This window comes from Phalacrocorax aristotelis, chromosome 7 (genome assembly GCF_949628215.1).
Source record: "Phalacrocorax aristotelis chromosome 7, bGulAri2.1, whole genome shotgun sequence".
NCBI lineage: Eukaryota > Metazoa > Chordata > Aves > Suliformes > Phalacrocoracidae > Phalacrocorax > Phalacrocorax aristotelis.
The window spans coordinates 28505816-28530164 of NC_134282.1; the positions used below are offsets into that span (position 1 = coordinate 28505816).

The 24349-nt window shown below is 40.4% G+C and overlaps 1 protein-coding gene across 2 annotated transcripts in view; it reads left to right on the top strand.

The window, feature by feature from the left end:
• MAP3K13 (mitogen-activated protein kinase kinase kinase 13) overlaps positions 1 to 24349 on the top strand; it is an 82718-nt gene that overhangs the window by 6785 nt on the left and 51584 nt on the right. For both annotated transcript variants that reach the window (XM_075099515.1, XM_075099517.1), the window contains exons 2-3: positions 2007 to 2123; positions 21278 to 21423. The gene's annotated coding sequence lies outside the window, so the exon portion shown is untranslated. The remainder of the gene's footprint in view (positions 1 to 2006; positions 2124 to 21277; positions 21424 to 24349) is intronic.

Here is a 24349-nt window from a genome sequence, read left to right on the forward strand (position 1 = left end):
AAGGCAGAGGTGCTATACCACACTTGTGTGTTGAGAGACTACTTTATTTATTGCATAATTAGAGGATTGAATTAAAATGATGTTCTTTGAAGGCACTACTAAGAGAGCAAGGCTATTGCCAGAGTCACTTGGAGGTGCATTAGAGACTCTTAGGAGTTTGTTTATGCTTTGTGTGATGAGAGATATTCCGTGTCCTCCTTCTCCCCTTGGCTAGCTCAGATTATGCTGATCGTATTAGTGAAGAACACTTCCAAGTCTGATGTCACTCTACAGCAAAAACCCGGCGGTTTGTTGAGATACTTACCAAGCACAGGGGCTTTGCAGAGTCATTCAGGAATGAAACTGCGTTTGTGGAGCAAAATGTACTGAGATTGCTGTTTGCATGGAGGTCTCTGATGCTTGTTTTTAGATAGCTGTGAAAGAGTCTCCAATCAGAGGCCCCACACACATGTTGTGTGTACACAAAGTTGCCTGAAGTTACAGGACAGGTTGTATTGAAGTGGCTGGTGTTCCTTAATTTGTATTGTCTGTATGACACTCTACTCCTTCTCTCTTTGTAGTTCTTTAAGACTCCAGCAGAAAATTGACAAGAACAGCAAGTTTGGAATATATGCAAAACCTCTGTACCCGTGAGCCTGCACAGAGGTGTGGGACTTGCCCTGCAGATATGGCCAAAGGGCAAAAAAAGAAAAAAGTCTTGGGGAGACTACACATCTCCAGCAGTTGAGTGTGAAAGTGAAAATGGATAACGTATACTGAGCTGTAATTATTGGGAAGTAGCTGTGTTCTCCTAGACTTCCTGGCTAGTAGGAACCTTGGGAGTGTGACCTGAGTAAACTGAGAGAGACGTAGGGTTTCACTGCCTTGAGTAGCACTGTGACTCTTTCACAGACACTTCCAAAAGGACGGAATATTAATAACAAGAATTGCAAGACATGCTGTTTTGAAATTTTATCTGCTTAAGTAGCTGCTAGTCCAATTCCATTAATGTTTGCATATTTAATAAACTTTTAATGTTGTATTTTAATGAGTTGGCAGTTATCTCTGAACATCCAGCAGCAGCAGTCACAGAGTCTAGGTGGCTCTCAAATGCAGATTTCTCTCACTTAGAAGGCATGTGGCCTTTCCTTGGGCAGTCAGCACTTGACAGGCCATAGCATGCTTTGATTCAGTTTGTACTGATGTACATCAACAATGAATTTCTTAATTTGGATGGAGCCCTAGGGTTAAGTTTTCAGAGGAGGAATCTTTTTTAAAAAGCTGGATGTAAGAGAACATGACCTTGGTTGATCTCGTCACACACCACTTATCTACTTGGGATGATTCTTGCTAGTGATCTAATTATTTTGGCTGCAAAATGGGCCTCCTAGGGAATTTGTTTCTAATGTGGCATTTACTCATTTACAATCCCAGTGCTTTAGGTTTGCCTTTTCAGCCTTATTTCCCAAACATATATCAAACTCCTCAGAACCCCAAGCAGGCTAAGAAGTGCCCTGGTTGTGCTGCACGGTTGGAACCAAGTGTCTCTAATGAGGTTGTAGAAACTAATCTATTACTGAGGGGACCTTGGCAAAATTAAACAGAAAAGTTCAATGTTCATGCTTTTGAGATAAACGTAAGTGTAGTAAATATGTCAGTATGTAAAAAGTAGCAGACAAGGTGAAAAGGTACTTTTGATAACACAGTGTAATTCTCAGTTCTGGCACCAGTATGACTTTAAATAAGTCACTTCCTCATTCCCAGTCTTCAGGTTAAATTCTCAATATGCTACTGTAATGTACATAGTAAATGTGTAAGCTGTGAGGGTCACAGGGGTGAAGAAAGAAGCCCTTAATGCTGCCTTAGAGATAAGGCAACATAATAATTCAGTGACTGGACTCATCAGACTGGTTTCAGGTGACCTTTCAGTGTCCGCAGTAAAAAGCAGGAAAAATGTAATGTTTATGTAATGCAGTAACTTTATCTGAGAGCTGTATTTTAAATTGAAGTTCTTTTTATATCTCCAGAATACCAGGTTCTGAGAGGAAGAGCAAAGAGAGTTAACGACAAAAACTGATGGACCATTACACCCTCTAAAATGAGCCCATTCATGCTTTTCTACTGGAAACTAACATGTCTTGAAGGTGAGTAGGTTTGGTATGTGACAGATGAGCTGTCCAGTGTCATGGGCCTTGACCATCAGTCTTCCCAAAGATAGATCTGCCCTCATTTCAGCTTAGTGTGCAATTGCCTTTATGCGCTGTCACAGCCCATAGAAGCTGGGCGGAATTCCTCATTGGGACGAATGTGTAGGAAGTAGGTAATATTTTCTACCATACCAATTAATTATCATTAATTTGGAAGCTCTTGAAAAAGCAAGAGTGCTTAGTAAAAGACGTGAACCAATGGGAATGTGGATATTTGCAGAATGAGAAAGTTAAGTTTGTAAGACAAACTTTTGCTTATTTTGGTGAATGTATTAAATTAGGTAAGGCATTTTCAAGTTCTGTTCCAGTTGTACCTCAAATGATATTATCAGCACCAGAGAGGCTGAAGTGTGCTTGCTGTCAAAGATGGTACATTAATTTCTCCAAAGTAAAGATCATAACGCTTAAATGAAATTAAATCAAAATTATGCTTTGTAAAGTTTGTGATATCTTTTATGTTATTTTTGCACTCAGGCCCTTAGGGCTGTAGTCAGTGACCATACAGTATTGTTTTAAAATCCTTTAATATCAGAAATCGAAATGGAAGTGTCCCATAAGTCCTGCACTCAACATTGAAATAAAACCAGGATTTCTGAGACAAACGGTTTAGAATATCTTCTTTTAGACTTTACTGTTACTTTAATAAATAACATATAAAAGGAAGCCATAAGCCTATGTAAGCGTAAGTTTGCCTGCTTAGCAGCATTAATTATGATTTTTAGTTAGGCTAATAAATGTGCTTTTTTGTTGGTTACTTTACTGACAATTTTTCTATTTTTTGGTGTGAACAACTTAGCACCTATGAACTCAAAGCTAATAGTGGAGTGTAAATGGTAAAAAATAGGTCTAGGTGGTTGTCAGTTGTCATTCTGTCTGCACAGAAATTGTTCTAAAATGTCCATCATTGGAGTCACAGGCCTCTTGTGTGTAAATCCTTTTTGGTGTGAGCACAAAGGCCTTTGAGAAATTCAGCTTACAATGAACTTGGTTTTCATGTGTTTTTTGCAGATTTGAAGCTGTGTCTAATTATCCATGTGAGTTTCTTAAATATTTGTGTATGTGGTAGTGCTGATGAGCCTCTCATGAGCATAGCACTTGATAGAGATAGGAGGGGATGCAATGACAGGGGGCCTTACTGCTGGAGGAAGAAAAGACTTGTAGCTGGAGAGAGAAATACTGTTCACATTCATTTGTGCTATTTGGTCTCTGGTATCATCTGCACAATTCTGCATAAAAGTATGGAAACCTGAAACCCTCAAATTAAAAGGTGTTACTAAGTTCTAAAAGGTTCACTTGTATTGACTAGTTGCCTGTGTTTTGCAAGTGTCCTCTTCAGATTCAATAGAATGAGCTGTGGAATGTTTTGGAAACATGTATGAGTAACTTAATTTATATACATTAGAGCCATGGGACTTTTATATGGAAAATTAGTCCTGGATGAATGTGATTTGCAGTACTGGGTCCATGTTCCTGAATCAGCAGCTTTGTTTCAGATTAATTTTTCTTTAATTGTGAGTGTGTTGCCCTGGGTGTTCCTTATAGCTATGTGTGTGGAAAAGTAACATCGAAGTACTCAAAAGTACAGACTGAGGCCATCTGGATATCTTTTTATTGTCAGCTGGGACAACTGGAGTTTGTTTCTCTTGTTATATCTAGTTAGACACTGAGAACTCCTGGACGACTTTTGTAGAATCATAGAATCATTGAGGTTGGAAAAGAGCTCTAAAATAAATCAAATATCAATCAATTAAATAGGAACTTGCTATTGGTGTTTCACACTTTCTACCTAAGAATGTGAAAGCTAATCTAATGCTATGGAAGAGTAGGATGTGTTCCAAGATCTGTTAGTTGAGTGTTTTCCATGTATGCGGAAAAAGGTAACAATTTTTAGCTGTGCTGCATTCGCAGTCTAAACTTTCAAAACATGCTTGTAGATCTTGGAGTGCCATAGTTTCTTCTACTTTGTGTTCCTTATATGTGAAGAGGTTGTGAATGGTTATGTATTTGTATAATGATCTTCAGTTGCTGTTTTTGAGGGAAGGATATTTTAAGCGCAGTCTATGAATTCTCCACAAGTAACTATCTGTATAAAAATCTCCAATGTTAAAAAGTTCTTGTGATGTTTGAGTGATTGCAGAAGTCCATAGTTATACCACATGCTGTTCACGTGTGGATGAAGGATGTTTTGAAGGTAAAGATGTTATCTGTGAACCTTTTCTTGCCAAAAAATCTTGAAAACTAGCGAAGCGTGCTTGGAAATACTTGTTCTGGTGTAGTCTGTACTTTTCTGTTGATGTGGATGAACAGAAATACCTCGCCTTCCTTTTGCACTCTCCTCTTTCTTTCTGCTTTCACATCTTGTGAAAAGTGCAGCTTTAATCTGTGGAGGAAGGTTGTACAACAGGGTTAAGAAAGAGAGAGAGTGAAAAGAGGATATTTTGCTGCTATAAAGCTTCTTTGTTCTCTGAGGTCAGGAAGAGCTGAGCTCCCGGTGATTTCATAAGCTCTTCCATTACCTGTTTACATACTGGTCAGTAAGCCTAAATGGATGTATCCTCCTCTGTATGAGTCATTAAGTAAATATCAGGCAGTGCTGGTATTCCGGATGCTGTCTCCTCTGAGTACTTGCTCCTATTTCTTGTTCTCGCAGCCCCAGCAGATTTTGTCAGCACAGCAGGGTCTTCTCACGGTGTGCCGTTGTAGAGAGACCTCCGTTGGAGCTAGTAGCTGTTCCGGCCTTGTTAGAGGATATATTTTCAACCCTAGCTGGAAAATATTTGAAGATGTTTCCAGTAAAATAGTTGGTACTGATTCTTGGCTCAAAGTCTCCTCTTGATCAGAGGTGGCATCGTGGTTTGCCAGATGGCCTGCAAGCTGGATCTGGTTGCCTGCTCTGATTGCATCCCTCCTGCAGGACAGGGCACTCCTGCAGAGGAAGTGCATCTCTGGCCTTCTGTAGGAGCACAAAGCACACTGTGTTCAGAGCTGTTACTAGAGCAGGAGGTGTCAGCAGTTTATTCCTGCTTGACTGCCTTTAAGGACAGCTGGCTGCTGCAGATAGGGCTTTAGGACTGGAGGCCTGTGCTTCTCCAGCAGCTGCTGCAGCCAAAGGGTGGCTGAGTAATGATGATAGGTTGCTGCCACCTTGCAGAGGAAATTTGCAGCTTACATGGGGGGACAGGGCACTTCAAGTATTTGTGCTCACAGGGAAGCTCTGCTAGGGAGGGAATAGGGCATGTTATCCACTGGCCCACCCAGGTACTATAAGACTGGCTTCCAGTGTGCACACATGCAGGCATTGGATAACCACTGGGTTTTGCCAGGACTCTGGCTTTGTTTCCGTTTTAATATGGATTAGACTGTAGCATGCTTTTACACTAAGTGTGAGACCTTGGATAGGCATAGGGGTCCCTGCTACCTTCTCTTCCTTGCCAGTCTGTCCCTGATACGTCATCACTTGTGGCCTTATGGAATTTGAAAAGGCCTCACTGTTTCTGGAATAAATTCTTGTCTCATCGGGAGAAAAATTTGCTACCAATTTAACCTGAATCTTGACTAAATATGGACAGTTTGAACCATGGGCAAAGATTCACAAACTAGATGATGATGCCCAGCCAGTATCAGTTGCCATCTTTACTTTCTGTGGGAGAGGGAGCATTTCCAGTGCTGCATGGCTGAGGACATTTTGGGGGAGCTACCCAGGCCACTAGAGAAACAAGAGCTGTGCAGGAGAACTGCATAAACTTTTAGACAGCCCTTTTTTTTTTTCTGATACTGTCTTCAGTGCATTGCTTATCCCCTTCTGCCAAGGGGAGCTCTTCCAGCCATCTCTAGAGGTGCTTAAAGTAGTCCAGCTAATCAATGGGGTGATCTCTTTTTTCTGGAGATCTTGAGGGTTTCATGTTATAAACTGAAAGCACAGTAGATGCAACTCAGTTGCGGGACAAGTAGTGTGAGCAGCCTGAGACACACCAAGTTTCCTAGAGGAGGATCCATCAGATTCATCCCCACGTTGAGTTTATAGATGTTGTCAGTGTTACAGCAGTGGATTTCACAGCTTGGTTGCTAGATGTACGCAGGCTTTTTTGCGTGTTTCATTTGCTGTATTGGGAACCATTTGGTTTGCTTCAACTGGATGTGAAATATTACCGCTGGGGACTGAAATGATTCCCTTAATGGCAAAGGAGGCTGTATGATCAACATCAGCCTGAGGCTTGCTGTTCTTAGAGCTGTTTTACACAACCGCTGCACTACAATTAACTTTCCATGAACAAACCTTCAGGAATTCCTGATCTGGGACCTCACTGTGCCAGGAGGGTTCTGCAGCCCACTTTAGTTAGAGAACAAGTGTCCAGACTGAAAGCCACCAGAAGCTTTTCTTTTATTAAGATCTGCTATTAAGAAAATCAGTTTTGGTAAGCAGAGCACATCAAGTTGTCATTTAGATAAGTGAATAAACTAAAAACCTTTTATCACATTGGAGGGGATATGTAGGGATCACTTCAGATTCCTGTGGTGTTTTTTTCCAGCTTCCTGAGTAAAACAAATCTGTTTTTATGGTATATTTTTCCTACTTTTAAATATTATGTAGATGTATTTAAAAAAAGTTTGATTACATTATGATTGTGTGTAATGATTAGATACTGATTAATATGAAAGAGGTGCAGTATTTGATTCATTGTAGGTTTGCCAGGTAGTGTTATTTGTCTGCATGTTGCCTTATCAAATAAGAAGAAATTGTTCTCAAGCACATTGCACTTGCCACCTTGAAACAGAATTACATTTCTATTAAAACAACACTCCCAAGTAAAGGAGAAGTTTAGTATTACTGATAAGGTTGATGGTAAACTTTTACTTAGTTTATTTAACACTTGACTTGGTCTCTGTTCTCTGGTGCATCAGCATTGCATTATCTGTTATTTTGGAATAGCTGGGTTCAGAAAGGTGCTCAGCTCTTGTGTACAGATGTCTGTTACCATGATTTATTTTTCCTTGAAATCTAAACACTGTTTTTGAGTTGATCCATCTTTTTTAATCTCAAGCAAAGTGGAGCTCTGGTTTTATCTGTTTAATTTACGCAACCTTGATAAAAACAGCCAGGTTATGCTGGAGTCAATTTGGTGGTAATAAATTCCTTCTGTTCTTCCTTAAGCCACAGTGAAAATGAAATAAGCTAAATTTACTGGCTGTTCTTCATGCCTTTTTGTCCAGTGCAGAAGAAAATTAAGCTATTTTGACCTTTCTCTGACATATATAGTTGCTGAAGATGAGGGCAGAGAAAGGCTTTGCAATAAATGAAGATGATATTGGTCTTTGTAAAATTGTTATTAATGCACTCCAGTATGCCCCAATAAAAGTCACAGCCTGTGATGGCAAGTGCAGGCAATCTCAGCTGCTGTTTCATCTACCAACGCGTTAACTTGGTTTCAAGTTTTTGTTCCTGTCTTTGAAGCGTTCCATCACAGAGGTTTTGCAGTAGTGGCTCTGAGTGGGTGTTGTGCACCTTATGGTTAGCTTTGTATTGCATTTCACCTAGAGTATGCTTGCACCACCAGACTGAACCTGAACAGGGCTGGCTGAAATCAAGAGCATATCTCTGCCAGTGGTATGCTACATGGATCAAAAAAAGGCTTGCAATAAGCTGGAGGGTTTCAAACTTTAACACTGTGTAACCTTTGCAAATACAGTTGCGTACCTTTTTGTGAAGGAATCATAATTCCCTGTGAAAGTGGAGAGAAATAGTGTCTCTTGTAAATGCTGTTAGACACAATACTGCTGAGGTGGGGGAGGGGGCAAAAAGCCCCCACCCAATGGATGTACCAGTGTGTTTTACTGTGTATTTGCTAATGGCAAGGGAGGCTGGGGAGAGCTTCAATTGCCGGTCCTCCTCTGTTTAAATTGTGCTGACCTCGTCTTTATTGCAGTAAGGGCTGCGAATTCATTCTTCCTGAAGGGGTCTTCTAGAAGAGATGGTGAGTATGACAACATGGTCCTGGGGACTGTTTCATTAGTTCATGACAGGGGTCTGCGTGCAAACTGAAGCCTGCTGCTGGCAGGTACCTAAAAGTGTTATTCTGTTCCTGTGCTGATGGTGGGGGAGTCGGGAGAGATGCAGGTGCATCAAATGGATCGTCCATTGTAGCTGTAATTTAGGAAGTAAAAACTGAGTGTGCATAGTTTAACACCCAAAAACTGATAGTGCATGTGCTGCTACTTTGTACTGTGTCTGTTGTATTTGAAGAACTGAGCTGTGTGCTTTTAAATTGGTTGTGTTTTCTCCTGAGATGGCTGTAAAGGGGATGCTTTAATATTTGCTTGGCAAAATGTTGCAGTGGTAGCAAAGGATATTGTATTCTCAGTCCATGTAATTTCATGTCTAACAGAACTCCTACTTATGCTTTGGTACCTTCCTGCTTCTCCGCTGTATATTTTCTAGACAGCTGTGCTTGCACTGGCTGACATGTTTAAAAGGTGATTATACAGGTGTCTTTATTTGCTCTGCCCTGTACTGATATCAGCCTTCAGCCAGCGCTCTGTTTCCAGTGCCAGGATGGGCAAAGTGGAGATGGCAAAATGAGCTGGTGCATAATTCCTTGCTTGTAGATGGGAGAGTATTGTGCTCTGAGAACCTGAACAGTGTAACTTAGTGGTGAACTCCAGGAAATTGAAAGCAGCCCTGATTTTGCCTGATAGAAGAGTTTCAAAACTTAGGTAATATGACTCAAAGGAAAGGCTTTCCTGGATGCACTTGTCTTCTAGGAAGTTATGATGCAAGTATCTAGCATGCTGTCTCTTGCATTTAAAATGATTGTCAGTTTATGGGAATTGCCATCTAAAAAATGGAAGGAATTCGTTTTCTCACAGTATATAAAAGAAAGCTTCACTTCACTATTTCTGCACCAGGAACTGCAAGGGTCTGTGATGGAGTTAGCATGTATACCACTGTAGGTTTTCATTTTTGTTTACTCTGAAAAGAGCTCATACCTTCAGAGGTACACATGTAGTTTGAAAACTGTTCTTACTATAGATAGGTTGAACCAAATTCTTAATTATATTTCTGTGAAAAGTGGGGTTGTACAGAAACACTTTGCATCCCTTAAAAAAAGAAAAAGAATGTTTGTGCAATGGTATTGATATTGTGGATTGGATGACACAAAGTTAAGGTCAGAGTTTGAGAAGAGTATACCCTGCCTACTTCAAAATTCGGCCCTTCCATGTTTGGGGAGCTGGATGTGCTAGCCTAGATTAAGACAGGCCAAGGGAGCAGCAGTGTAGCCAGCTTTTGAAAGTCAGGTCTTTCAGCTGCATGCCTAAACTAGTAGATACAATTCTACATTTTATTAGTGTAATATTTACTAAGACTTCTGTTCTTAAGTCTTATAAATGCTCCGCATATGCTGAAGAGATGGGAAAAAAACATCTTGCCTAAGAAATAGCTGTAAAGTTGGGTAGAGGTTTGGCTTATTGCGACCTCTTGGAATGAATGCTGTTAAATGAGCTTTGCTGTAAGTAGCAGTGAAGAGAATTTTCTGAATTTTATTAACACTGAAGGGTTTTTATGCAAAAAAAAAAAAAAGTAGTACATATATATATGGCTATAGACATGTCCAGGAAAAATGGGCAATTTTATTAAACCATGAATTTAAGGGACTGTTAGAATGGTTGCCTGGGGCTTCAGTATGACTTTTCAGTACTCTGGATGATTAATACAGAATAGCCTAACTGCTAGGACAGAGAAGCCTAGAATAATTTCCCTTGTCCCAGTTAAGTCAAGAACTATTAGAGCAGTGGAAATAAGTTTTCAACAAGAGGGGAGAAAGGGTGAGGGAAGTGTCAGCTCTCACTCTTGCTGGTGAGTGGGGAGAGTATACAAATATACCAGAAGTTAGAATGGAGGAAGAGTGAGTAGTAGTTACCAGTGAAAATAGGCTAATGTTGCATGTAAGTGGATTAGGAATGATTTTTCACTCTTCCTAGTACTTAAAAAAAAAAAAAAAAAGGCAAACTATATGAGTATTTGCAGTAAGATGCAGGTCAAAGGAATATATTCTTTTCTTTGACCTGCATGTTTGTCAAGAGAGGCTTCTCTTCTGTTATCAAGCCTGATGCTTGAGCCATTATGAGTCATTTTTCCCCAACCCAACACCACTGAATCTCACTACACTGGCTACCTGATGTGATCCCATGGCTTTGCTTCCCCTGTTGCTGGGAGCAGGGAAGGCACAGCAGCTAAGAAACTCTAGTAAATCCCTTTCACTGACTAGATGATACTTAAATGTTTGGAGGATTCACATCAAGTACTTCTTAACGTACCTTTCTCACCTCCTTTTCTCCTGCCATGTATTGAGATACCTGATTATGATACTGCAACAGAAGTAACATTTCTGAGCAGCTTATTCAAGGACCAGGAGCTTGAAAGGTGGGCTTATGTGAGAGGTATCTTTAACTTTCTTACTGTAACAACCTGTAGTGGCTCACGGGGAGTTACTCAGTAAGCGGAATTTCTAGTCACTTTTTGAAGTGCGAGTGTAACAAGAGAACTGGAAGGAATGAAAGGATGTAATGTAGAAGGCCAGGTATTAGACAACAGCCCCACGTGTGGCTGCATATGTGAAGGCTGTTTGCTCAGTAGCCGCAACCAGTGACCATTAGGCTTCTTGGCTGTCAGCCTTCTAGTCCAACAATCAGTAGACTACCTGTTAGAAGAGATGATGGGGCTCTTCATTAAAGGAAAAGGTATTCTGCTTAACTCTTCTTTGCAAGGAACTCAGTATTGTCCTTAAGGATTTATCTTTAGGAATAACTTCTGGTAGTGGTGTATCTTTATTCTCCCATCAGCTCTCTGGCTGATATTTGAAGCTATGAATTTGAAAAAATGGCTAAATCCTGGCATGGCTTCATGGGTAATCAGTAGCGATACCTTCACAGCTAACTCTTGCCTCTTACCTCTGGAGGTTTTGGTGTCTCTGGATCCATGCAAAGAGGGATGAGGAACCCAACTGCCATTATTAGAAACCACCATGCCTCATTACATCATTCAACAATTCTCTTTGATAAATGGGTTTTGAATGTAATAGTCCTGAGAAACTCAGTTGCTTGTTCTGTCCTACCCTTAGCCCATTTCAGGGGTTTGTGTCATGCTGTTATCAGAACAAAAAGATGCACTGGTGTCTTCAGGCTTGCAGGAGGTATTACAGGGCCTAGGGAACCAGACTTCCACTGCCTGTGTTTTCTCATTTGGAACTGATGATCTGTCTGGAGCATGAGAAACTGCTCCCACACTTGGGTAAAGATACTGTCCCCTCTCACTCTCCCTGGTCTACATTTTTCAGCATCAAGGTTAGTTTCTGTGGTCTCAGACTAAAATACATCTCCTCCCATGTAGTTGAGATTCATTATCTGTACTACACATTTGTTCTTGAACTATTCAGAGCAATGAGGCTAATTCTGTAATGCCTCCCAACGAAGCATGTGGGAAGGAAGAAGTTCAATCAACCTGTTTCTTATACAAAAGAGGACACAAGGCAAACCCAAAAGGGAGGCAGGAGTGAGCATTAACTGTTCTTTTCTTCTCAGCAAGCTCTTCTAATGTTCTAAAGAAAATTGTCCTTCATGTCATCGCAGATGATTATATTCACAAAAGCCAACCTAGAAAAATCATACCTGTATTAGGCACTAACCATCTATAGTCAAAGTCTTATTTTGTGCCTTTATCTTGATTACTTTTGTTACCTTGGGCACCTGGCAGGAGAAAAAAGCCGCATCATTCTGATTGCTTCATGTTTTCAAGATCTTTTTTCTTGAGAGAAAATGTTTCCTGAGCTTCATTCTATCTCAAGTAGAGTTTGGTATTTCTGGGAATCATGTGAGATCAAGTGATTGCCTGGAGCAAGAGAATATGTACTGAAGCTGCAGGAGCAAAGACCTTGATATCAAAGGCCACTGCTATTGCTCTCCATCTCTTCGGCCTTAAAGTTTACCAGGTTATAAATTCAGCTTGTCATCTTCCTATATCTTCAGCAGATGAACAGGACAGTTTGTCAAGGATTATTTTGGATTTATATCCCAGCCAGAAATTTCTTCCTGCAGAAACTTTGGTATAGTCTTTGCAAGGTGTACTGAGTTGTCTTTTGGCCTTCTTCCTGGATGCTCCTTTTACTGTTTTCTTGGTCTTCCTGGGGATAGTCAACAATTCCATCTCAGCATGTAGCGTTGACCTTCAGGTTTGCTACCCAGCTTACACAAATACCTGGTAGGAGTAGAAAAAATGTCCCACAATACAGCTTTTAATAGTGTCGTTTTTTTTAAAAAAAATGCTTTATATTGATCAGCTTCTGTAAAGAATTTCCTCACCCTTGAGTCTGCAATAGAAAGGCCAGAGGACCTTTTCAGTCATTTTGCTTTTAAGTGGATTTAGTAGTTGAGTATAGCTGTTCTAGAATGTTTTTTCACTTTCAGCATAAACACACAGTGGCCTTTTCAAGGCTATGTAGGTTGCAAGATTGCAAAGGGCAATAATTTTTTTGTTTGTTTTGTCTTGTCTGCTGTTTGGCACCAGAGAGACTCCCCTGGCCCCCAACTACTGCCAACAGTTAAAGACAGTTACCAGTCCCCAGTGGGAATAAATGTTTTCAGCCAATATTTATAGCCGGTTCTGTCCTGGAAGAATGAAGCTACTGCTGCTGTTGTCAGCTGGAGATGTAGGGAGGCTTCCTTGGCCCTTCAGTGAGAAAATAAGTAGAATTGTAGCTCTGGTGGTGGCTGCTAGCTTTACAGGTTGCTGAAGAAACACTGCAGAAGGTTTTGTGTAGCTATGGCTCAAACTACTTATGTATCTGTGCTTTCTTCTGAGACAGAGTGTCCTGTTATGGAGAGTAACCGTGGTCACCTGGATGCTAGCAAAGGAGGATCTTCTCTGTAGTTGAATGTCACAAAGTATGAGTAAGGCTGAGTCTCCTGGAGGTGTTTCGTGAGCTTGTCCATGAACTGCTTCTTTGGAGCATTCTCCCTTGGAGCAGCTTTGTATGAGGGCGAGGTCATCAACCAGTGTTTGACAAGATACCAGACAACAGTTTTGTTTATTAGTAGCATCTATCTTCTATTCAGAGTAAGAGTTTCTCTAAGAAAAAATAGCATGATTGTGTCACAGGAGGTTGCAATTACAGTAGAATCATATCATAATATGTCAATGTAAATATCCAGTGTTTTCTGTCATTTAAGTAGCATGGCACACCAGCATTTTGGTTGTCATCTGTATCTTTTCATTATTGCGTTTGGCCTCTACAAAGGTCACTGTTCTGCGAGGAGAAATGCCATGTGACATCAGCTTTCAGGAAGCTTAAAATTCAGAGCAGCCAGCAGTGAATTAAATTGAGGTCCTGCTTTATCAGTGTGATACCTTTCTAGCTAAGGTGTATGTGGAAGGGCCCAAGGTGTTGTCTTGGATTTGCAAGTTTGTTGCTAGCAGCTAACTGCAGTGAAAAAGAGGCTTCTGATGTGGGTGTGCTTGCAACATTTAGTTGTGTCCTTGCAGGTTAATTGAGGCTGTGCTGTGTGTTTCTGTTTATTCTTAATTTTTTTTCATTGCCTCAGGAGAGAAGAAAATTACTTGTTGGAACTGCTTCTGAAACTCATGGTCACTTTCTAAAGTATACTCCCAACCTTGAGGAGCATGCAAAATATGAGAATACTAGTGTATGTGTTTTTAAATCTGTTGATACTTTTAAAAGAGAAAACCTACACCTATTGGTGACCTACACTTGTGTGGAGGTTTTCCAGAGGCTGGACAGATTTCAGTAGGCTCCATAGCATTTGTCATTTGCTATTTCCTAGCTTGCCAGTGTGTTCAGCTATATGAGGCTCTCATACTTGGAGTGAGGAAAGCTAAGCAAAGGGCTTTCCTGCTCTTATTTGTTGCTTGTCCGTTCAGTATTTGGAGATAGTTGGCTTGGGATAAGTGACATAAATCTAATAAAATAAGATTATGCTGCTGGGGTGAAATCTGGGACTAACTGAACCTTTGCATTAGATTTTAGTGAAGCCACATTTCTCTTTAGGGTTGGAGACAGGGAGGAAGACTAGATATGCTGGTGGAGATGGCAGAGGAGAGAGGTAGTTGTATGAATTTCAGCAAGTGGACATAGAAGCAGGAAAAAGAACTGAGTTTGAGATGAGAAAGCTATAAAAAGGGAAAGAAAATAGGGTCCTCAGAAAGTTGAGGGGAAAGAAGCAGTTAATGGTGATCAGGTGACAGTCTGGGGGAGGTAAAGAGAAAGAAAGGGAAGAAATACGGAGGCAGAGCTCTCACAGGGGTTGTGGAATGCATTAATTTCTTTTTTAGGATCATCTTGCATTTTAGGCAGGAAGAAACACTAGTTAGCAACTTTTGTCCCCTCAGAAATTTATTTAACCTGAGCTTACTGTTTAGAGTGGTATGCGAATAACTCAAGGAAATGATGGGGAAGGAGTGGGGAAGCAGTCGGGTATCTTCAGAGGCCTGGATCTTATCTTCAGGCTCTTCTGTGGCCTGAAGCCTGGAGTGAAACCTGGGCAGTGGTTCTAATTTTTGGGCATGCTGGGATCAAAGATAACTTTTGCAGAAGAGAGGGTTGTTTCTGAGACTAGTCGGAGACTTTTACAGGGCCTAAGGGATGTTGCAAGTGTTCAGTCTTCCCTGCAAGAGCATGGTTTACTTCTTTGGTTTAACTTTTTTAGCTTAAAACAGTGCTGCATGGATGCTAAAAGCCCACGCTCCTAAAATAGATCAAGTAGAACGAGTACTTCACTGATGACTCCTCTTCAGGAGAGGAGAGAGAAGGTAACAATGAACAGATGGCACGTATTAGTCATATCACCTAATATATCTGAAGACCTCAGACTCTATCTGTGCAAAGGTGGTGGAGGAGCCTAGAGGGAATGAGTCCTAACAAACCAGACTGGGTATTAGGGTTGCATGTACAGATAGAGGTGACCTGAGAAAATGAGGGGATTTGCAGCTAAACGAGCTAAACCAAGAAGAGTGTGCTCACAGAGGCTCAGAAGGTCCTGGTCAGATCCCGAGACTACTTTTACCTGCCCAGTTTGCAAAGCCATTCCCTTGCATATGTCCCTCTGAGCATTGTTCCTCAGAGCTCCAGTGCCTGTAATGCAGTTGCCTCTGCGGAAGGCCTAGTACAAAGGTCCAGTACCTCAGAAATAAGTGTATTCTTCCAATTCCAGTATCAACTTAAATGGCATTATTCTAGCTTTTACTGTAATGCATTCCGTACAGAAGCTGCTTGATCTTTTAATGTAGTATCTAAACTGCCAGTGTGCACCTTGCAGTCTAATTTAGCTGGCTCAGCATCCCCTCTCTTCTCTAGGTCGCTGGTATCTACACATTGGCCCTGGCCCAGTTGGCAGTAAGCTCGTAGGAGAGCCTCTGAGATGCTACTGCCTGCTGATTTGCTGGGAACACATCATGTAAATGAAGTACAAAATAGGTACGGTCCTTTGTACATAAGTGGCTTCCAGCAAACTTGACATCACAGAGTAAGTAGGCCACTGAAGTACCTGTGGAGGCATCGTGGGAGAAGTGCATCGTTTCCAGTTGCTTGCTCCGATTGCATTGTTTGTATAATCATTTGCTTTAAAACCAATCTGTCTAAAAGGCAGCATGGCTGTGGGCACACTAGAGGGTAGGAAGACATTGACTCCCTGTGCAGAGATGGGGAGATCAGGAATCGCAGCATTGGTCTGATCTCCCCACAGAACGGCTGCATCTTGAATTTATGTTTTTTTTTCTTTGTTTTAAAATCTTTATCAACAGAGGCTGAATGTGAGCTCTTCTTTTTCTCTGCTTTTGTTTCATCTTTTTGGCATTAATTTATGAAAAGAGCTGCTCTGCTGGAGTTTCTGCCATCACTTTTCGCACTTGTGCTCAGACCTCTGCAGAAGCCAAGCACCCTGTGGGCCTCTGAATTACAAGTACTGTTTTGGTGGCACCTTGTATCTTTGGGCTTTGGCTGTTGCCAAATACCTAATTGATGTATGGAGTGAGTAAAGTGCTTCTGCTATGAACTCTGCTGATACATAGGGGGTTTAACTAAGTTCTGTTTATTAATGTTGATACTTTAAATTGTGCCAGAATGCTTTGAAAATGTCACAGTGGACAGGGCAGCAGGCAGTAAACACCGTTAAATGACAATACTGTTCAATATTTGCTGTTAATTGAGAGAGGCAGCAGCTGCTGGTATGCAGCTTCAGCCAGGATGAATTAGTAATGAGTCTGTAACTCTTTTTTTTTTTTTTCTGGTTTAAAGTTGCATTAGCCCTTTACGGTTCAGCAGTTTGCTTGGGATAGAAATAACAAATCATAGCAGGCCCTAAACTGAAGATTTTATTTTTGTTTTCCAGTGAGTTGTCATGGAGCTGTGGTGTCAGTGATAAATTTGGCAAGAGTAATAAAATTGCCTTGTATTTAAGGACTAGACTTAAAGATTTTGGGTTAGCTTTTCCACCCTGTGTGGCAGACAGTGGGAATGTAGCAGGCAAAGCAAGCTCCTTCTTTGAAAGAACGCACTTTTATTGCTTTCTCACTGGCTTCCAAAGACATTTTCAGTTACAATTTCTTTGCACAGGAGTTTTGGTTCAACTTTCTTTGCTGGACTGCACTGCAGGTTGTGGTGTATGAAATGGTTCTGGCCCTTGCTGGAGGAACACTAATTCAGCATTTTCCTTGTGCTTTCTTTGCACTTTTGCCATGCAAATGTGTTTGAGTTTAACCTTTGAAAACTTGCTGATAAGCTGTTATCAGCCAAGTTAAAATAACAGACCCTCCCACCTTGCTGAGTTAGAACGGGAACTTCCCAAGGCTTCAAGGCCTGAGTATCATACAGGAACAGTATTAATCCAGGCAGAGCAACCAAACTGGGGACAAAGTTTACTCGGAAGAAATCAGCCCCAACTGCTAGTTTCATGCTGTTTATGCAACCTGTAAGTATTTTTTTTTTTTTTGCACAAAACATTTTATTTTGAACTGTAGGTGTGATCGTGAGAGTGCAAAGTGGTGTTATGGTGGATAGCAGCATCTTTAACATATCTTAAGTTGGACACCGGAAGTGAAATTTTAGCTCCAGAAAACAATGCTAACAGTCCCATTGATTTCAGTACAGCTTGGCTTTCACAGCAAGGTGAATTTTGAAGCAAATACTGTTTTGTTTGTTCAGTTCTTTAAACAAAATCCTTCTGCAGGAGTTAGCGTTTGTATCAGAATATTCAGAATTGTGCTGATATTTTGTTAGGATGAGAAATACTAGATTGAAAAAGTTCCATGGGTCTATGATGATCATGTCAAAGAGGAAAAAAATCCAGTCAGCAGGTCTGTTTTGTAACCCTGTTTCCAGTTTGTATGACTGCTCTGTTATGTATGTTCGGTTTTTGTATGTGTTCTGTTCACATTAACAGTTCTTACCAAGTGGGTAAGTGCATTTATCCATTTTTAAGAGCTTAAATCTGTGATACACCATGCTGTCTTCTAGATTGGCTTATAGATGCATAAAATCTTTTGGGCTGAATCTGGACAGCAAGTGTTAAAAGCCAGTAGGATACTGTAAAAGGTGGCGGTAAATGGAAGTACAGAAAGAGCTAAGCTGATCTGGTGGTAAAAGTCCTTTGGTCCCAGAAGCCCCTTCTTGTCTAGGGTACTGACAGTTCCTACCTTTGCTAGCAGTTACCAAATGATGTTTTAAAATCTGTCCTTAGAAGGATGTATATTTTCATGTGAAATTCAGTAATTTTTTCCAATGGCAACCTGCCAACTTCAGGAACCTAGTGTCTCATGAAAAGGCGGCTTATCACTATGTTCCAGTATTTAAAGTGTGGCTACAAAGAAGATGGAGACTCCCTTTTTACAAGGAGTCACGTGGAAAAGACAAGGGTTAATGGGCACAAGTTACTCCTGGGGAGATTCTGATTCAACACAAGAGGAAAACTTTTCACAATGAGAACAACTGGCCATTGGAATAATGTCCCCAGGGAAGTGGTGGACTCCCCAACATTGGACACTTTTAAGACTCAGCTGGACACGGTGCTGGGCCGTCTTGTTTAGACCATGCTTGTGCCAAGAACGGTTGGACCAGACGATCCTTGAGGTCCCTTCCAACCTGGTATTCTATGATCCTATGTTTTTTTATGAACAGTTCTCCAATTTTATGTGCTGTTTTCTATATATGTGAATTGTGTTCAAAACTATAATGTAGTCAAATACAATCTTCCTCTGGTTTTATGGGGTTTTGATTCTCTCAAGTCTGTGTTATCCTTTCATCTGTGGTATCTAGTTACAATGTTTGTTTTTTAAGGAAGAAAATAGACCTTGGTGTGTTTACGCGCACCATTCCTGTCTTAAAACAGTGGTAAAAATTGTAATTACTAGCTTTTTAAGCTTTTTTCATTGATTTAGTAGAACCACCATGAAATTTTACTGTAAAAAAAGGCAAATATTTACATTTTTAATATATAAAAAAGTATATACTCTAAAGTTTGTTTAATAAACCTGTTAAAATGTATGTATATTTACTTTGGTTTTTATCTTAAAGTGTCCTTCCTTACCTCTGTCAGAAGGAGTTATTAACTGCTTAACAAACATTGTTCTCAATGGTGTGCTAATTAGGAATTAAACTATATACCTATGTGGTGTGCTTCCAGTTTCTAGAAGGTTTTTTGCTAGCTGTTTGACATGGTCTGTAAACAGGTATATACATGTTCATCTGCTTTGGAGTGGTCAAGTATTTGCACTTTGCAGAAGTTGGATGCCATCTCTTGCTCTCGCTCTTGCTCATGTCGTGTCCCCATCTCGCTCTTAGGACGTGTCCATGTGGCAGCTGTACCGGTGCCACTGAGCTGCTGATTGAGCACGTTTGTAAAACTACTTGGGCACCAGCTCCTACTAGAATAATGCTGGTATTCGTGACCTGTTATTTCAACTTGAAGCAGTGTATAGCAGAGCTTGGCTGACTTACCTGATTTGGGGATTTTATTTTTCTCTGCAAACTGTTGAGTAAGATGGGAGAAGTCCTCCATGAGGAGCATTGCCACTTGCTTAAATAACACAATGTGAAAGCACAGCAAGAGGCTTTGGTGTGCTGGTAGAATTACCTTCTGCTGCTGATGGTGGAGGGGTGTAAATGGATGAAGGGATGTACTCTAGTTGTGTCTGTCATTGCCAATATTGACGTATTGCCTCCAGGAAGGTGATTGACCTGGAAATTATTCTGTAAATAAATGGTTAATACAGGGCAACAGCGGTTGCAAATCCGTGCTTTCTTGTGCAAGAACATTGCTATATCATCATCCTCCATTCTATTGGCCAAATACAGCCTCTGAATGTAGCCTAACCTTTACTTCACAAGCTTTCTCCTACTGGGACTGTGGAATTACCTTCTGTGTTTTTGTGGCAAATCAAAGATAAGCAGAGAACTAATACAGTGCTAAAATGAAATGGCAGTGGTGACAAGACTTACAGTGTTGTTGGTGAAAGGCAAGCAAATGTGTGCTGAGCTGAGCTATCAGTGCTAGGGATTTGTTTTGCAGGTCTTGTTTTTGCTACTCCTTGGTCAGTAGTTTTTAAGGCATATTCAATAGAAATTATTCAGCTTCTATAACTGTGAACAGTTTTACTCAAATACAAGATTGTCACGTTTGTTTCCTGTAACTAGGAACAGTTACCCTAACAGTGTAACTGTTATTCTTTTAAATTGTATGTGTAATTGTAATGGCCAATTCCCAGCTGTCCTTTTAAGATTGTTCTTCTGATGTTGCCATTGAAAGTGACTGTTTCAGAATATGTGACTGCCAGTAACTAGATGCGTGAGAATATTAACGTCCAGCTAGCAGAAAAGGTTGTGAACAGTGTGGGGTGAATTGCTCTGTGGGGGGACCCCTGTGAAACAAACCGCTCCTGCTAATAGTCATTGCTACCTCATATACAAGAGTGCTGACGGCACCATCTTTCTCACTAGGGATTGTTGTTATAGATCGCATTATTATGTTTCCTACATAATTTTTAAAATAATCCTGGAAGTTAATCTTGGATTAAATCAAAGTATGCGGTTTTGACATGGAAGGGGAATACGTGATGCTTACTCTTACTTCTGCAAAAAATTAGGAGTATGCTGGACTTCGGGAGTGGTCTCAAGACCAGCTGAATCATGTATGGTGCATAACATGAGGCAGATGGTGCCTATGTTTTTCCAAGGCCAGCTAGCGTTTGTTGTCTAAAGTCTCTTAATTCCGGCAAGACAGATGTGCCGGTATTACTGAATCCCTTCTTCAGTGTTGTTGTAGCCTTGTTGTGTCTGTGATGGTTAAGGCTACAAGGAAAACAGTGTTTGCACGTAGAGCTAATATCTTTTCAAGACCACTTAGTTTAACCTTTGCATTAAAGGCTAATATCAGTCAGTTCTGTAATTTCAAGGGGTTGATTAATTTTATGAAGAACCGGCTAAGTCTTGCAGCCTGTTAGATTTTTGTGGGATGGGAAGAAGGTGCAGTAGTCTCAGGACTGGAAGTTTCAGTGTTTGTTGTTTCTTTGCTTGCATGTATCTGATAGCAAGATGCATAATGGTATTATGAGTTGTGTATATGTAGGAGGACTGTAATAACTTATGCTTCTAAAACTTGCTTAAAATTAGGAAAACAAATAACTTGGAGTTTAGATATAAAAATAAGTCTAAAAAGTCATTAATAGATTATCTTTGAGTACGTTATTTTAGAACCTAATCCAATCCAGAATGATGTAATTTTGTAATATGGAAAGCTATGAGCTCTTTTACTGGAGCTGCTTGCTTAATTTAGGTTAAAATTGTACTGTAAAAGGATTATAGAGTGTATGCCTGTGGTAAGAAAGGATGTACTAAATGTATTGAGGTCTCTTTCTACTCCCAGCTTCTTTTTGAAAGTGCATACTTATTTTTTTATGTTTTCTGCTGCATATAAACGTGCCATGTAATGTGAGGATGTGCTAATGGGTTGTTCTGGATGGATCACGGGAGCATTTATTTACATAAGGTTTTTTTTTTTCAGTAGGAGACTGAGTTTTTTGTTCTTCTATCCAGAGAGAAGAATTCAGTGCTGGACTGTCCTAAACATTACTCATGGTGCAACTTCAGACAACAGCTTGATTTATCTGACTTGAAGAGGAGGCACATGTGCAGCAAGCCAAGAGGACATGGGCTTTCAGTGCATCTGGAAAAATGATCAGGTATCAGCAGTGGTTGGTGTTTAAACTATAGTAACTAGTCAGAAACTTGAGAAGACGTGAAATAACAACGCACTCACTCCTGCAGTTGTTATTACATTTTAGGTATGCTTTCCTTTCAATGGTAGGAATGAGGTAAGTTTACCTTCTTGTTTCATATTGTGTCCATAGCTATTTCACTGCTGAACATGTTTGCTTGCAGTAGCTCAGTTGCAGGCACCTAACGGGATCCAGTCCAGATGTGAGTGAACAGGAAGGGACAAGTGCCAGAGGGGTGTTTGCATAGACTGAGCTGAAGTTAATCTTACAATGTTTAGATTTTTCAAATGTAACTTGAACTCTGAAAGCATTTGAATCTATTAATTCAGGTTTATTGATTTTTGTGAGTGGGTAACTTTGATATATTATTTTTCTATTGTTATAAGTACTTTTCCATTGTACTTACTCTGGTGATTGGCTGGGGAACGCAGATGTCCTCACAGGAATCCAGGCTGTTGTAGCTGGAGCAGAGGCACCAGAAAAGTTCCAGAAAATGTAGAGAGTCATGGTTTATTTTGAAATCTGAGCAGGTTATAGGTTCAATAATGTAAGAACTATATGTTTTTAGCTATTTGTTTGTTTTCAGGCAGCTGTTCATAATTTCTAAAATAATGTCAAATATCTAAAGTAGTGTCAAACTTTGGAGGTAACTGCTTTGTATAGGTACTTGGATTAGCTGGCTCACTTGTTGCTGATTCTGTGTCTGATGTCTGTTGCCATGGGTAGTGGAGAACTTGTGCATCTAGTGTCCTGCCTCTGATGCTTCCCTTGGGCAAGGATCAGGAATGATCAGGGACTTCCTTTAGCAAGCTCACAGCCCATTTTGTTATAGTGGAGGGGGATTCATTAAAAAGTAACTTGGCACTTCTGCAGTAGACAACATTTGTTTGTTTTGTACACATTTGTTTTGTTTTGTTCACAGTTGTGCTGCCTGTCTTTGAGAAGACAGAGCCTGCATCATGGAGGAGGTGACTGCTGTCTGGAAACAGCCAGGTTCAGCTCAGGGAGAGAAGCTTTGGGAGGCTGAGCAGGGCAGGGGAGGAGGAAGGAGTGAGAGATGCAGTAGGCAGCCAGGAGCCTCCAGCTCATGCAGGGAGACTAAGGTAACACTGAGAAGCAGACAGTCCTTGGAGGTGATAAAAAACTTCTCTAGGGACCAGACAGCACTGTGCAGAGTTTTCTGCAATTTGGACATTGAGGGCTAAATGGAAGCATGGAAACAAGGCACAGCAGGTAGGTATGGTTGTATGTAAGCCCTTCCTATTTCTAGTATGACTGACCTGGTCTCTCTGAGTTTCCCTTACTGAAAGTGTTCTAGTTCATATTCTAAGAAATCTTGGGTTTTGTCTTCAGGGAGCTCTGCACAAGGCAAAGGTCTCTGCGTATTTGGCAAAGAGCTCTGACAAGGAGTCAGGCTGATGCTGTTATTGTTTTCTGAGGAGTGGCCAGCCATGTAAGAACACCTTTGGACACGATAGACACACCACTTAGGACACAGGGTTAGGAGCTTTACGGTGGCTTTTGGTCTTCAAGTGTACTATTCTTCCCCTCTGTCCTCAGAGTGAGTCTTTATGGTCTGCTGTCACTTTTGAAATGTGACATAAATGGCAAGAGGTTTCTTCTTCTGTCCCGTGTTCTCTAATCTTCTAATGCATCTCTGTGAGCTTGCGGTATTTTTTGTAATGTATATTGCCTTCAACGTTAGCATGATACTTAATGTGTTTCAGATATTGCTATTTCTAGGAATATATCATCTGTTGGATCTGTTTCATATATGCAGTTTTTTAGTTTACCTATTTTATATATAAAAAATTAAATGGTAAAACTTGTATGTTACCAAACATACATATATCTATGTGAAGAACTGAAAAGGAGCAAATTGTATAAAAATTATGTAATCTTTTGGGAATTAAGCTCAGAGGAATATTTTTTAAAAATTCTTGTTTTCTTTATAGATGTTAGTTGAAAAATCACTTATTCTTGTCTCTATAACTACAAAATTATCTAAAGTTTTCTTCAGTTAGTGAATGTATATATGCATAATGCAAGAAGACGTTTGGTTGCTTCACTCACTCTGAAAATGGTTTTGTTCTATAAATTTTCTTTGTTTGTATGGTCTTTGTCATAAGGAGATACTTCATGCAGAGAAAGCTACAGGATACATAGGATTTAGGAGGTGTCTGAGCCACCTCTGAGTGGAATTGCAGGAAGATGTGAGATGGAGCTACATTTTGGGATTAATTTCTTAATATAAAAGCTGTCAATTTTTACCCGTTCTGTGAGGAGTGGTGGGTGCCGTAGAGGCAGAGCATCCATATATTTAGATTGTAGCTGTCTGTCGTTACGAGTTATAATTAAGGTGAAGTATTTACTGAAGAATTAAATTCTGCCTTGATTTGAACCTGGTTTCATCTCAATGAAAGCAATTAGTTGCATGAAGTACGCTGTCCTTGCTTCATCAACAACAATTCATCGGTTGCTTCATCAATATTGCTGCTTATTTATATTATTTTTTCCAGTTAATAGACGAGGCAGTCTATATTGGAATGCTATATGCATAGTAGTGCCTTAAGGATAGAAAGGGCGACTGTGACGTTTAGTAGATGGCATGTAATGCGAAAGCATGTGAACCAGGCAAGCTTCTAATCCTCTCATAGCCTCTCATGGTTGCTTCCCCCAGTATATTATACCTTTTGTGAAAAGCATACAAGCACTTTCTGTAAACCTTTCCTTACTAATAAGGGGGAAATTGGAGTTTGAGCAGGCTCACACCTCTCTGCTTGAAGGGAAGCGCAGTCACTTTTTCTACTCTGCTTATGGAGGACCGTCAGTTATAAAACACTCTTGTGAAAGAGTTGTCCTGGAAGGTCTCAGGTTAATGCTTCAGCTG